Raw genomic sequence first — 14,947 nt, 5'->3', positions numbered from 1 at the left:
TTGCGCAAATTGCGACGCGCCATCAAGTCAAAACCTCCAGGAATGCTGTCGGACAGGAACTAATCGTCTCGTTTTCCATTGGGATAAATGTCTTAACGCGCTTGGTGATTACTTTTGGATAGAACCATTCCGTGGTCCCATTGTGATGGGTGTTCGGTTTTCTTTAGGCTGCCCCTTGATGCGTGGCACCTCCTGTCGCTCTTGTCTAGAGCCTGTGTATCGAGAGAACGACTCATGCGTGTACAATGACAGATGGTCTGAAGCGAGTTCAGTCGAGTACATGGTTCTAATTTTCATCTGCTAGAGGACAGTAACGGACAGGTCTAAACAGAAAGAACTATAAAGTAGTTAAAAATTATGACCACCAGAGTACAGAGGTGCACAGAGACATTCAAGAAGCAGGTCAAGAGAACGTTTTTGTGAATTGTTCTGTTTATTTCTTGAAGGTTTATTTATTTATGTTTGTACAATTTTGTGTACGCTTTTAGTAGTGTGAACGATGCGTGAATGTGGTCTAAAGTAAGTATGTAGATCATTGTTCTACGAGTACTGGTGGACGCTGTACGAACTAGTGTGAGAAAGTTTTAAGACAATGTGAATCCAGACAACGGGGTATTTGTACTTTAATTTGGTAAGTAAGTTTGTGGTAAAAGGAAAGCTAATTCGAGTGAAAATCAAAATAGTTAATAACTTAAAGAATAAACAAAATAACACAATCCAAACATTTATTTCAGGAAAAAGTACAGTTCGAAAGTGTGTCATTTGTTTATTGGTTAGTCATGAAAAGCTCGGGAGAATAATGTTTTTCTATTGGTCTTAAAGAAAACTGACCAATCTGAACGGAGTATTCTTCACGCATCTTTTCTCTGGGAGATAGAGAATGCTTACAGCAGTCTAAGGTAGTGGGAGCCCAGCCTATGGTACGGTCGTTTGTAGTATGAGCTCCGAAGTAAGTAGTAATTTGCCGGTTTTACTGATGCTACATGTTTCAAAAGTGTTTTGAAGTGAAGGCATATTTATTCCTGTGTGTTGGTTTAGAAACTACGGATATTTAAATTAATTTTGCGTATGAGAAAAGACAGTAACTTCGCGTGGCATATTGAGCAGATCGTTGACTAAAAACTTGGGTGCATTAGACACCTATAGAGTTAATAGTATGGCGAGCATTTTCATGTAACAAAAATCCGTGGTTTGTATCTGTTCAGATTTCGGGAAATACGTTACCATAAGCTTGCTAACGTGAATGAAAGGGTTTGTGCAGGACTGGGATAAGATTAGGACGGGTTTGGCAGTCAATGTGTACATTATCAAGGAAGGTTCAGAATATAGCGAAGTTTTTGCCAGTATTTCCACTTTTCATTCAAAAATAAGACCTTTTCCCGATTCTTAGAATAGTTACGTTGTATGCACTCTGGTGCGAGTCGCAATACAGTAGATTTCTGCTCGGCTTTCCCACCCGGCGATCTGCTGCAACGAGTTGACACGTAGGTGCAGGTAATGGACGATCCTAACCGAGCCGCCGCACCCTCATTAATATGCACTACCTGATCAAAAGTATGTAGGCAACCCTATGTAAAGCGTAATTGGCCAGTAGACGACACGAGAGGCGGATCTGCCAATATAAAAGGCTGCGAGGAGTGGGTCGACTACTGATGATGTGATTCTGAAGTGGAAACGCTAAACAACGACAGCTGGACCAAGACCAGGCAGAGCCCATGTACTGACAGACAGGAACAGTCTAGCAGTGCGGAGGGTGGTTGTGAAAAATCGCACGAAATCACTCGTGAGTTCGAAACCTCTATGCGCATCCCAGGTAGCACAGTGACTGTGTGGAGCGCACTAAGGCAGACGTTTCTGCTGTCAGTGCTAAGCGACGCTTGAGGTGGTGTAAAGAGTGATGTAACTGGATATCGGATGACTCTATGATGATGATTGTGATGATGATGATGATGATGATGATTGGTTTGTAGGGCGCTGAACTGCGTGGTTATCAGCGCCCGCACAAATTCCCAAACTTTGCTCTGTCCAATCTCTCCACTTACATGAATGATGATTAAATGATGAGGAGAACATAAACACGCAGTCATCTCGAGGCAGGTGAAAGTCCCTGACCCCGCCGGGAATCGAACCCGGGACCCCGTGCTTCGGAGGCGAGAACGCGACCGCGAGACCCCGAGCTGCGGACTCGGATGGCTGGAAACGAGTGAGTTTCAAACGACTCTTTATTCTGTGGCAATCTGATGCAAGGGTTCTAGACAGTCTACAGCAAAGTGAAGAAGCGCTAGAGGTGATAGCCTACGCGGATGACCTTCTCCTGCTGGTCGGCGGTCGCAGCCGAGAAGACATCGAACCAAAGATCGAAAGGGCCATAGAGAAACTGCACCAATGGCGCCAAAATACAAAGATGACAATATCTCCGAGTAAGTCTACATACTTTCTTCTAAAAGGTCAGCTAATCAGGAATCTCACTGTTAGTATCGATGGCTCACCAGTTCTTCGGCGACGGAAGACGCGATACTTGGGAGTCACAATTGACGAGAGATGGAACTTCGGGAAACACACAGACACCGTAACCCAGAGAGCTCTCCAACTACTAAACAATCTCATCTCCTTTGGACATAAAAGATTTCATCTCCCTCCTCATCTCATGAAACTTTATCACAATAGTATTCTAACTTCAATAGTGGGTTACGGCTCGGGAGTCTGGGCGCACAGGCTCACGATGGTCGTGTCCGGCATGACAGTGAGAAGGGTCCAGAGAAGCATGATTTTGAGATCTGTGGGGGCCTACAGAACATCTCCGGGGGGAGCTCTGTTACTCATAATGGGGCTCTGCCAGGTAGATATCAAGATACGTGAGCAGGCGGCATGGTACTGGACCAAAAAGGGGAACAGGGAGGAAATAATAGAGATCATGGGTGTGGGGGTGGAGGATAAGAGGGAAATGCGAAACAGAGTGGAGGAACTTTGGCAGAGGGCTTTGGAGGAAGAAGAAACGGGGAGAAGAACCTTCCAGTTCTTACCAGACGTAAAAGAGCGTGGGGGTACGAAATATTTTGAACCTACACGAGGACTTATTCACTTTCTCACTGGTCATGGACCCTATCCGACATATTTATGTCGGTTTGGGAAAAGGGCAACCCCCGAGTGTGACTGTGGCGCGGCAGAGGGAACTCCCGACCATGTGGTTTTCGAGTGCCCTCTCTTCAATGATGTCGCGACAACACTCCGAAACAGACTTCCGAACAATGACACATACCAACTACTCAGACAAGAAGACACTTTTCACACTGTGCATGCACTGGCAGATGAGGTATCACGGTATCGCTTTAGTGTGACCGTATGTATCCCACCAACCAAGAAATGGTTAATAAGTGTCCGTACAGTTTTTACGGGGTACTTTATGTGCAGTTAGAACAGAGGCTTACAGTGATAAGATAAAACGTATTTCCTCACGACTCTAGTTTGCATGACATTGTTATGGGCTCAGCTACTATTGTAGCTAAGTGATGAATTCAAGTGTATATCTCTGGCCTTAGGAAAAGACATTCAGTTCTGTGAATGTACTCATTTTTACAGGGATTGCTTTTGTAGAAACAAAGCTGTACTTGGCGATGTTCCGACTGCTGTGCCCTTTCCTTTAAATATGAGGATTTTGCTCAGTACTTTTGTGGTGTCAATGCCAACATAAAGGACATAGGAGTCTCATATTCTTACAGGAATCATACTGGCGAAGATAATGCACAGAAAGAAATACTTTTCTGTTCTGTGACAGCTATCTGTTTGTTGACGCTAGAGGTGGTACACAACGTGGCCACTATTCAGTCTTACGCACATTCAGCCCTCCTTCTCGAAGAATTACGAACTCTTGCGAAACCAACTGGTCACCCTTGGAAATCATCACAAGCGTGGAATATACTCCTGTCAAGTGTGTGTGAGTGTGGAACATGTCAGTTCCCTTATCTGCCTTAATAGCAATAAATGAAGGGGATGAAAGTTAGATAAATGGGGAAACCACAATACTGTATTTAATCGACAAATGCTTTTATCTCTGTGGAATTGTTGCTGGGTATGTCGAATAACGAAGCTGGATAAACAACTGCGGAATGCAAGGTCTACCATTTCCCGAGTGGAATAGTATGGCTTCATTTCACTGCCTACATTGTTCAGATTCCACGGATTCGCTGGTCTAGTTCTGATGCAGGCGAAAAATATTAACTCGTACTGAATGGCTGACGTAGCAGAGGTCTGGGAATGGTACACCTGACGACAGTACAACAGTCAGAGTGTTAAGCAGACACAAATATAACTAATAACAAATGACAAATGAACGTCAGCAGAATGACAGCCCACGCCCCTGAGTACAAAAATCACCCACATCTCAACAACTTTTCAGACACAGGACATTTCTTGCTAGTTTTTACCAGTACTACCGCCTTCAAGAATACGGGACGTTTTTGTTTGAGCACCCTCGAAACACTCGTCTTTGTTTTGATGGTTTCTGTTAAAAACCTCGCTACTCATACTGAATATTAACGATCTGGCAGACAAAACTAACGTACCCAATTGCGGATGGCGCAGTTGTTTTTTAAAAATCTATGTGAAAAAACTACGCAAATAATGAGTCAGATATTGATAAGAATTCACAATGTTGCAAAAATTGCCAACATGCTTAGAATTTTCAGAAAAGTAAAATAATGGACTTCACAAAAGACAAAAACCCAGTATCCTATGATTACAATTAAATTCAGCCAACTTTTACAATTAATCTGGGTGGAAAAATCTGTGGAGGAAGAAAACGGAACGCTTAATTAGCCTCTATCGCTGGTAAAGCAGACAGCTCTCTTCAGTCCTTTGGTAGTACAGTGCTTCCAGGACACTCCTACGATACATCGTAAAATATTCCTTAGGTCCCTGAGAGCGATATCAAATAGGGCTAATCATGATATTAAACATATAAAAAATACATGCTGCTCGAATGTTCTTAAGTTCTTTCGATTCTCCAGAGAGCTGAGCAGATATCCCGAAAGAGCTGAACTCTAAGATGATTGAAGATATATGTCGAATATCCTTCGGAAGACTGCTTACAAAGGTTTAGCGACCAATACCTAGTACTGCTCCCATCTGCAAGAATGGAGACAAGATTAAAGTGATTACAACGCCAAGAGAGGCTTTTAGACAGTCCGTTTTCGTGAGCTCCACACTCTGATGGAACAGGATGAAAGCGTAAAACGCCGTGCAGTGGGAAGTACACGCTGTCGTGAGGACTACGGATGTAGGTGTCCAGTTTTATTAGATGAGTGCACGGTATCAATATACGCGAAAGGGGCACGGGTGAAAAAGCGACTATTCAGGGGGTCATATCTCGGGTTCTTTTGGTTCAAAAATGGTTCAAATGGCTCTGAGCACTATGGGACTCAACTGCTGAGGTCATTAGTCCCCTAGAACTTAGAACTAGTTAAACCTAACTAACCTAAGGACATCACAAACATCCATGCCCGAGGCAGGATTCGAACCTGCGACCGTAGCGGTCTCGCGGTTCCAGACTGCAGCGCCTTTAACCGCACGGCCACTTCGGCCGGCTGGTTCTTTTGGTCACAGAGATAAGCATACTGGGACAATACCACAGTACAGGGTCAACATTTAAACATTACAAACTTCCCCCAGCCCAGAGAAGCTCAGCAAACCGGTTTGTTCTTTTGTTTTAGCTATGGTCTAGAGTCGGCCGTTAGGTGGCTTATAAAAGCCACTTCTGTTCATGGGCGGTCCATGAGAAAACCCCAAAAGTCTATGACTTCTGAATACCAAAAGTACCAATGGTAGTGATGACCAATTCTGTAATTTCTATTAATGACAAATCTCACAAGACTGTACCATGTGTGGTCAGGAACAAAAACTTTTTTCTGTGTAATAATCGGTTACCAAGATCCAAAGGTGAAAAGTAACCATACTGTAGCGGCACCACAGTTTAAGATAGGAAAGTTATATTCGGTGGAACATTTCTGAGCGCACAAGCTACAGCCAAGTGCGGGCTTGTTGACAGTAATTTACCAGCGGTTGCGAAGTAGAATGGAGGCCACAGAGTCGTCGAACCACTGAAAAGTGTAAACGCAGCGGTTTGCATGGCACAAGTTACAGGCTGGTGTTTTGAGTACGTGACTCGGAGCGGCGCATTAGCAAATCAGAGGTGCACAGCTGTGTATAGATGCAGGTTTCTAATCGAGACTGATACAACATACACTTTCTCACATTGCGAGAAAAGCAGAATTGTCGTCTCCCCATCCCTACCTAATAAATAATCCCAAGTGCGAGATGGCGGACGCCGCTAGCACTTCTCCTGTTGTTATCCTTGTCTCTAATACGTCGAGGGCCCTAGACGCAAACCTAGAAAAACAACACAGACAAGCAAACAACCAAACTCGCTAGGCAACCGAAGGGCGCTGTTACCTACACCAACTAGCACATCTCAGGCTAGCAACAATAATATCACGAAATGGGACACAAACACTGCTGTGGCGAATAACAAAAAATGGTTCAAATGGCTCTGAGCGCTATGGGACTTAACTAAAAATGGCTCTGAGCACTATGGGACTTAACATCTTAGGTCATCAGTCCCCTAGAACTTAGAACTACTTAAACTTAACTAACCTAAGGACATCACACACATCCATGCCCGAGGCAGGATTCGAACCTGCGACCGTAGCGGTCGCGCGGTTCCAGACTGTAGCGCCTAGAACCGCTCGGCCACACCGGCTGGCCGGCGAATAACAACAAAGCACACAAAGCCGCGGCTGTGCCCACACAACACAAGCCTGGTTTCCCTCCAGTCTTTATACAAAACTATGGGAACCTTAGTGCCCTTAACACTGCATTCGCGGAAAGGCACATTAACAGCACATTACACGCAAGGTACTCGGGGGATAGGGCCTGACTGTACGTTGCCACAGACAACGAATATAAAGATCTTCTGACCTTCCTCAGAGATCGGAAGATCTAACACTGCACGTACAGAACGCTGGACGAGAGAACCCAGCAGTGCGTGATCAAGGGAGTGGATCCCAGTACCCCGAACGGGACAGTACAGGCGGCGCCCTGTTATCTGGGATTCGACTGCAAAAGTGCCTCCCGGATGACGGGGTTCCTCACACACTCACTGCTACCACACTACGTGGTTGAATTAGCCGACACTGCTGGTTGCCGCGCCATCCAGCAGATAAAGTGGTTTCTGCGGATGGATGTACGTGTAGAACACTACGAACCACCCATGGTCCCCCAACAATGTAACAACTGCCAGCGATTCGGCCACTCGGCCCTCCGTTGTGGCCTGGCCACTCGTTGCCGCGGATGTGCTGGCAATCACAAACCCGACACCTGTACACAAACACAGCCAAACCAGCGACGCTGTGCCAACTGCAGTGGGCCCCATGCGGCCAATTTCAGGCAGTGCAGTGCATACAAACAGGCGCTGCAGCGTAAACAAGACAAGAACAGGGTACAGCACTACAATCCACGTCCATGGCCAGTGCCGAATCCAGTAAGAAACGGCGTAACGTTTGCCACGGTTGCACGCGCTGGCGGAACGGCACAGGCCGCGGAACCTCAGCGCCCTTCACACTCACGCGAAACAATCGCTGTAACAGCTACACAACAGCCACAGACAACACCAGAAAACCATATGTACCAACACCTATGCCCCCAAGCAACACGACCCCACTCCCGGAAGTCACGTGCTGCGTAGAAACGCACACTATACAGGAAAACACACCCACACAAGAACGCGCAGAACCCCAAGCCCAGAGGAGGAATAGAACGACACGTAAGCAAACGGCAGGGAACACCAATTCACCACAACAGGCCACCCAGCAACAACAGACCATTACACACAGGTAAACAGTCAACAAGACATCGAGACGGTAGCCCACACCACGACCACCACCCTCACCACAGAAGTGAAACAGGCGCCACAATCTGTGCCACAAAACATAAACACAAATGCCACTCCTAACAACACATCAATACCTGCACAAACGGCCAATAACTCTAAAACAGCACCTCAGGCTGCCACACCCAACACCAACACATCACCTGGGGGAATATTGGAAACACTATTCCCTCGACACACGACCGTTCAAATCCTTACCAAGGTGCTGACGGCCGTCGCTACACTCACCAACCAGCTCATGAGCGCTGAACCCGGGCAATACTGGGCTGTCATACACACTGCCATCACAACCCTCTTACAAGAATTACATACCACACACGGCCCGTAACGCTAACCCGCACACACTGTCACAGATCCTGTTCTGGAATGCAGACTCGATCTACAACAAAAGGGCAGAATTTGCCGCGTTCATGGAGCGCAAGGGAATCCTTGTCGCACTACTAAGCAAGACTAAGCTTAAACCGCACAAACAATTAAACTTTCCTGGCTACTGCGTCTATCGTACCGACCGACCGGGCGACGCCGTGGCAGGTGGAACTGCAATCGTCATACACAAATACATTGAGCACACAATCGAGGCCACGGCCGTCAGAGTCAAGTTCAACGAAGCCTACACCACACTGATATCGGTATACAACAGTCCTGCAGGCGTTTCAACACGCCACACAGCACACTACTCAACATCTCACCGCGAGTAGTAGTCGCTGGAGATCTGAACGCAAAACACCCAGAACGGAATTCACGCATGTGAAATCCAAACGGTAGAAAACTGGATGAACATTCACTAGGCAGAAACTACATCACACTAGCGTAGACTGATCCGACGCACGTTCCCTATCAGAGGGGACACAGGCCAGACGTGATAGACATGGCCCTCATCAAGGGCATTACAGCGACACTCAACGTTGCCGTTTAAAACGATCTGCCCTCAAACCACCAACCTGTAATACTACACATTGAGGAAACACTGCAGCACGTGGGACAACGCAGGATGTTGGACTACGGGTGTGCGAATTGGACATTGTTCAAGGAAACGCTCGATAGCCACATCCCACCTATACACGAAATTAACGAAACAGCACAAATTAACAAGGCAGTAGAAAGCCTAACTAATGCCGTCCAGGACGCAATGGCGGACACCATACCTTATCGCACTTCACAACAACACAGTGCGGCCCTGCCCCAGGAAATCCTGGGCCCAATCTCAATGAGGAATCGCCTCAGGAGACAATGGCAGCGTACCAGGCGTCATTGCTTCAAACGGCACGTTAACAGGCTACAGGGCATCATACACGACAAAATACAAACACATAGAACACAACAGTGGAACCAAAAACTCAAAGGGCTGGACACCGCGCGACCTGGCGTGTGTCAACTAGCCCGACACTTCACCAGGGAGAAAATGTACACCCCAACGCTTCAAGGGCCTGACGGACCTGCACACTCAGCGGAAGAGAAAGCAGAACTAATGGCCCGAACACTCACAGCGTCATTCACACCAAACCTGGTACCATCAGATCCAGTGTTCACACTTGCTACTGACCAGGAGGTTACACGCATTTTAGCCCGAACATCGCGCGACGACATTCGACATGCTAGTACAGCTAAAATCTCCTGGGCTATAATGCATTCCGCTGCTAGGAAAGCCGCTGGTCGTGATGGCATTCAAAACCGTGTCCTCCAGTAGTTCACGGATAAAGCCACTGAATACCTAACACACATAACGAATGCCATACTAAAACACCAACACTTCCCCGCCTTTTGGAAGACGGCCAAGGTCCTGATGTTCAGGAAGCTGGGGAATGACCACAGCCTCCCACAAAATTACCGACCCATCAGCCTTCTGAGCTCGCTCATAAAGATTGTTGGGAAAGTGATTCTCAAACGCATCACTAGGAACTGTATAACAAATGACGTCCTGAGACCGGAGAAATTCGGCTTCAGGAATCACCACTCCACAACACAGCAACACCTACGGGTCGTTGGAAATATAACACATGGTTTCAACATGAACAAAGCAACAGGGGCGGTGTTCCTGGACATCGAAAAGGCTTTCGACCGTGTATGGCACTACGGCCTCATTCGCAAACTCAGCGACGCGGGATTCCCCGACGGGCTGGTGCGTCTCATACACTCGTACCTCACAAACAGGAGTTTCAACACTGATGTGCAGGGAAAACAATCAAAACGACACGGAGGAGGAGGAGGAGGAGGAGGAGGAGATTAGTGTTTAACGTCCCGTCGACAACGAGGTCATTAGAGACGGAGCACAAGGTCGGATTAGGGAAGGATGGGGAAGGAAATCGGCCGTGCGCTTTCGAAGGAACCATCCCGGCATTTGCCTGAAGTGATCTAGGGAAATCACAGAAACGACACGGAATACACGCGGGAGTAGCCCAGGGAAGCATCCTAGGGCCCCTACTGTTTAACCTCTACATAAAAGATCTCCCAACCACACGATGGCAATCTACGCGGATGACACATCCATCCTCGCGCAAGATTGGAAACCATCAAACATTACTTCAGGCTTACAGACCGAACTCAGAGTGTCTGAGCCTTGGTTGAAGAAATGGCGTGTTAGAGTAGACGGCGACAAGTGCGATGCCGTTCTGTTGACTAGAAGACCGAAGCAACTGCGCAAACACCGATCTTGCAGACCAATAACTCTACAAGCACGCCCAATACGTTTCCGTGAGAAAGTCAAGTACCTCGGTGTCTGGCTGGACCGGAAATTACTCTGGGGGGACCACATACAACACATGACCAACCGAGCTAGCGCGAGGCTCAAACAGCTCTACCCTATGCTCAACAGGCGTAGCACACTGAACAGAAGAGTGTCGAGGTACATGTACATGACACTTATTCGACCCCTGATGAGGTACGCAGCTCCTGTCTGGGGATACGTTGCGCTCACACGCCTGCGCCGTCTGCAGATCATACAAAACAAAGTACTCAAAATCATAAGCAATGCTTCAGGATACACACGCATCGCGGGCCTTCACCGGGAATACCGACTTGAGACTCTCACGGAGGTAATCCACAAACTCACCACAAGAATATAAGAAACTCTAGACATTCGCAGAACCCGTTTATTCTGAATCTGGGGAACTACGACCACAACCATAGATGGAAACATAAAAGACCAAAAGACATACTTGTAAGGACCTAACATCTATGGCCAAGTACACGCAAACAACGGTACAGGTGAGCCCCTGTTAATCGGACACCATTACTGGATATCCAGCTGGACCACACTTGCCGAATAACTGGCACCACGCAGGGAGGCCATACCATACACTGCATGCAGACCAGCTCCACACACCCCCCACACAGTGAGATGATCTATGGCCGATCTCCCACTACTATATCTTGATTGTTCCAGGAATGCAGCGGCTGCAGCAAACTGGGATACATCGCCATTGCTTTCCACGGTAATGATGCATAATACCCACGCTAACAAACCCAACCTTGCATGATCTATCGCAGCTAGTAAGTCACTACTGCTCTTACTACCCATCCCACTGTCACAGAGGATTTTTTTCCCACGGCGCGAGCCTTGGCACTTTTTTCCCCTCTGCTCTTCAAATTGCTACCCTCATTCGCGTTTCGTCCACTCTCTATCACCTGATGGACCGTGTTAATGCGCACTCTTACCCAGACGCACGGATAACATCACAGCACAGCATCCTGTGATTCACCTATTAGATAACTAACATGTTGACGGAGGTGCCAGTAGAACTTTTGGTCTGGTCACCACGTTGGTGCGGGTGTGGAGGAGCCCCATCACTATATAACGAGATTGATTCAAGTGTGGCAGCTCTCCTGGATGGCGGGGCATGTCACACCAACAGCTACACGTAGCAGCAGGTGGGGTGCCAGCTTTCCAGTCGGCAGGTCGCTGGTACAACCTTCTGAGGCCGACATGGGGTTTGTAGACAATCATCCAGCGGCGGGCCACTCTTCGGCTTGCTACGGCATGCAGTCGTCTTGGCTTCCAAAGCACGCCGGAGGCATCCCAAAGCGAGGGCTGCAGATTCGGACACTGGATCGCAGGCTCTTGTGGTCGCCATGAACTCAGCTATACCAGCGAGGAAGGATGTAGCGGATGGGTCACTGTGCAGTGGCCTCAGCATTGCTGGACCCTGTGACGCGGACCGAGGTGAACAGAGCCTGCAGTGGAAAAATTTATTGAAATGCTCGGATGAGTCTTAATACGGTGCCTTATACCTCTTCCCGTTACGTTTCGTCATCCTGATACATTCGGTGGCAGAAGTCACCACTACAAAAAATGGTTCTGAGCACTATGGCACGTAACTTCTGAGGTCATCAGTCCCCTAGAACTTAGAACTACTTAAACCTAACTAACCTGAGGACATCACACACATCCATGCCCGAGGCAGGATTCGAACCTGCGACCGTAGCGGTCGCGCGGTTCCCGACGATGCGCCTACAACCGCTCGGCCACACCGGCCGGCTCACCACTACAGTGCTTACATGCGTAAAATATGCACGAAGTACCATTCTGAGGGGTAAATGTAGTTTCAAGTGGCATAGTGAGTCACATACAAAGTGGTCTGGGCTCCTTGCAAGCGGTCTGAGGTCACCAAACTGTGGTTTTAATACCCAGGATGCCTTTTTCAGCAATAAAATTTTATTACCCAATGTCTCTGTGAGAAGAGACTTTCTTGCCTATACAGGTTGTCTTCACCTAGAAATTATTCGATGGTGCCACCTGCCAGCGTAAACACCCCACAAAAAGTTATTTTCTCATACGAAATTATTTGTACTACGAGGGCTATTCCGAAAGTAAGGTCCGATAGGTCGCGAAATGGAAACCACGGTAAAAATCAAAAATGTTTTATTTGCAACAGTTAGATACACCTTGCAGCTACTTATCTCCATAGTCGCCGACCCGACTTAGACGTGTATCGTAGCGTTGTACCAACTTTCCCATACCCTCGCTATAGAAGGCAGCCGCCAGTGCTCTCCGCCAATTCTCTGCGCTGGCCTACGGCTCGTTGTCTTGTGCCGAAATGTTGTCTTCATAACCAGCGGTTCATGTGACCAGAGCTGAAACTCAGAGGGAGACAATTACGGGCTGTATTGTGGGTACTCTCACATTTCCATTTGAAAACGATGCAGGAGCATCTTCATTGCCCCTGCAGAATGCGGCTGAGAATTGTCTTGAAGACGAAACAGCACGACAGTTATGTAATGTTAGCTGCATAGCTTCAGGGGAAATTTCTCACCAGGCCCCCGTACTTGGCGGCAGACACTATTTTCTAGACATCTTTACGCACTCACTGCGGGCTCAGAAATGAGAAGAGCGACGTGATGCTAACTGGGGTTATACTAGAGACACTACCCAACACATCTGTGCAAAGCTTTATCAGATTTTCATAGTCGTTTTCATTTCGTGACCGATCGGACCTTACTTTCGGAATAGCCCTCGTATATGCTTTGTACTTGCAAATCAAAAACTACATGTATTTCTTTACTGTGGATGTAACTCGAAAATGTTATGAATTTTTATGGAAATTGGAAATTTGTGGTAAGATGTAATGGGACGAAACTGCTGAGGTCATTGGCCCCTAAGCTTACGCACTACTTAATCTAACTTAAACTACCTTATGCTAAGGACAACACACACACCCATGCCCGAGGGAGGACTCGAACCTCCGACGGAGGAAGTCCTGCGGATTGTGACAAGGCGCCTCAGACCACGTGGCTACCCTGCACCATCAGCCCAGTCTCTGAAGACCACAACAACAATAAAACTCATTAATACGATTTGTCTAATGTTGTCTAGCAATCCTAGAAAGCAGGTTTTCTTCATACTAGGCATGATTCAACAGAAAGAGAGAGGAGACTGTGATGACTGGAGAGAGAAAGTGTCAATGAAAGAGAAAGCAAGACGAATGAAAAAAGTGGGGGCCAGAGAGAGAAAAGATACTGAGTGTGTGACAGGCAGTGGCAGTAAAAGTGGAGCAGAGGCTGATGGAGACAGTAGCAGGCGTAGAAAACGACAGAATAAGCAGTTAAAATGTCGTAGAGCAATGGGTCGCTGTTATATATAGGACTAGAGCTATTTGCTCACTCTCACCCTCCGTGTTAAACTTATCCTCGGAAATGGTTTGCTTGGGGTTTTGACCCCTACACTGGATAAGTGTTGATACGAGGAAATGGTGGTGGAAGAGAAAGGCAGTAGGCAGTGGGAGAAAAAGGAGATAGTGGGATATATATATATATATATATATATATATATATATATATATATATATATATATATATATATATATATATATATAAACGGCAGTGAGAGGGAGACGCTGAGTATGAACGTTTCATTAGAAAGAGAGAGTGGGGAAAAGGATTAAGAAGGATCTGAGTTAAAAGACGGGAATACATCCACGTGCCAAAATTTTCTGTGAGGACCACGGAATGAGGATTGATGCAGCTGGTTCTCCAGTTTTCTGTTGAAAGCTTTAGGAGAGGAGCATGTTCGCCTTTTTGTGGTCCTACAGGAGCAATTTTCAGCTAGTCTTGTGTACGATTCTTTCAGTTTACACTATTCCTAAGAGTACTCCCTAATATGTAGTTGTGTCGACGACATCTAAATTTATATTATTTATGGTGAAACAAAAATTCTACGCAATTATCACCGTACACTTGTGCAGGAACACACAATTATCGTCCTTCAGCGTCAGTGTGGTCAGTGAGAAGACATGTTCTTCATGTATGGAGATGAAGAGGAGTGCTGAAGAGAAAAATCTGTGGTGACAAAGACAAGGCTTGGCGTTTTTAAAGAAGAAACAAGAAGACTCAACAGGCACTTTCATCATAAATATATCCCCTTTACACGATTTCTTAATGGTTCTGCTACTCGTATGACTTCAATAGACGCTGACTCAGTGCATTGTGTGAAAAACAGTCCAAGAAACCTGCTAACATTGTCTAATAAATTAGTTATACAGATCAAGAAAAACAAACAGCCTACTGAACTTG

This window comes from Schistocerca nitens, chromosome 9, assembly GCF_023898315.1.
Source record: "Schistocerca nitens isolate TAMUIC-IGC-003100 chromosome 9, iqSchNite1.1, whole genome shotgun sequence".
NCBI lineage: Eukaryota > Metazoa > Arthropoda > Insecta > Orthoptera > Acrididae > Schistocerca > Schistocerca nitens.
Note: the sequence above shows the minus strand (reverse complement) of the source record.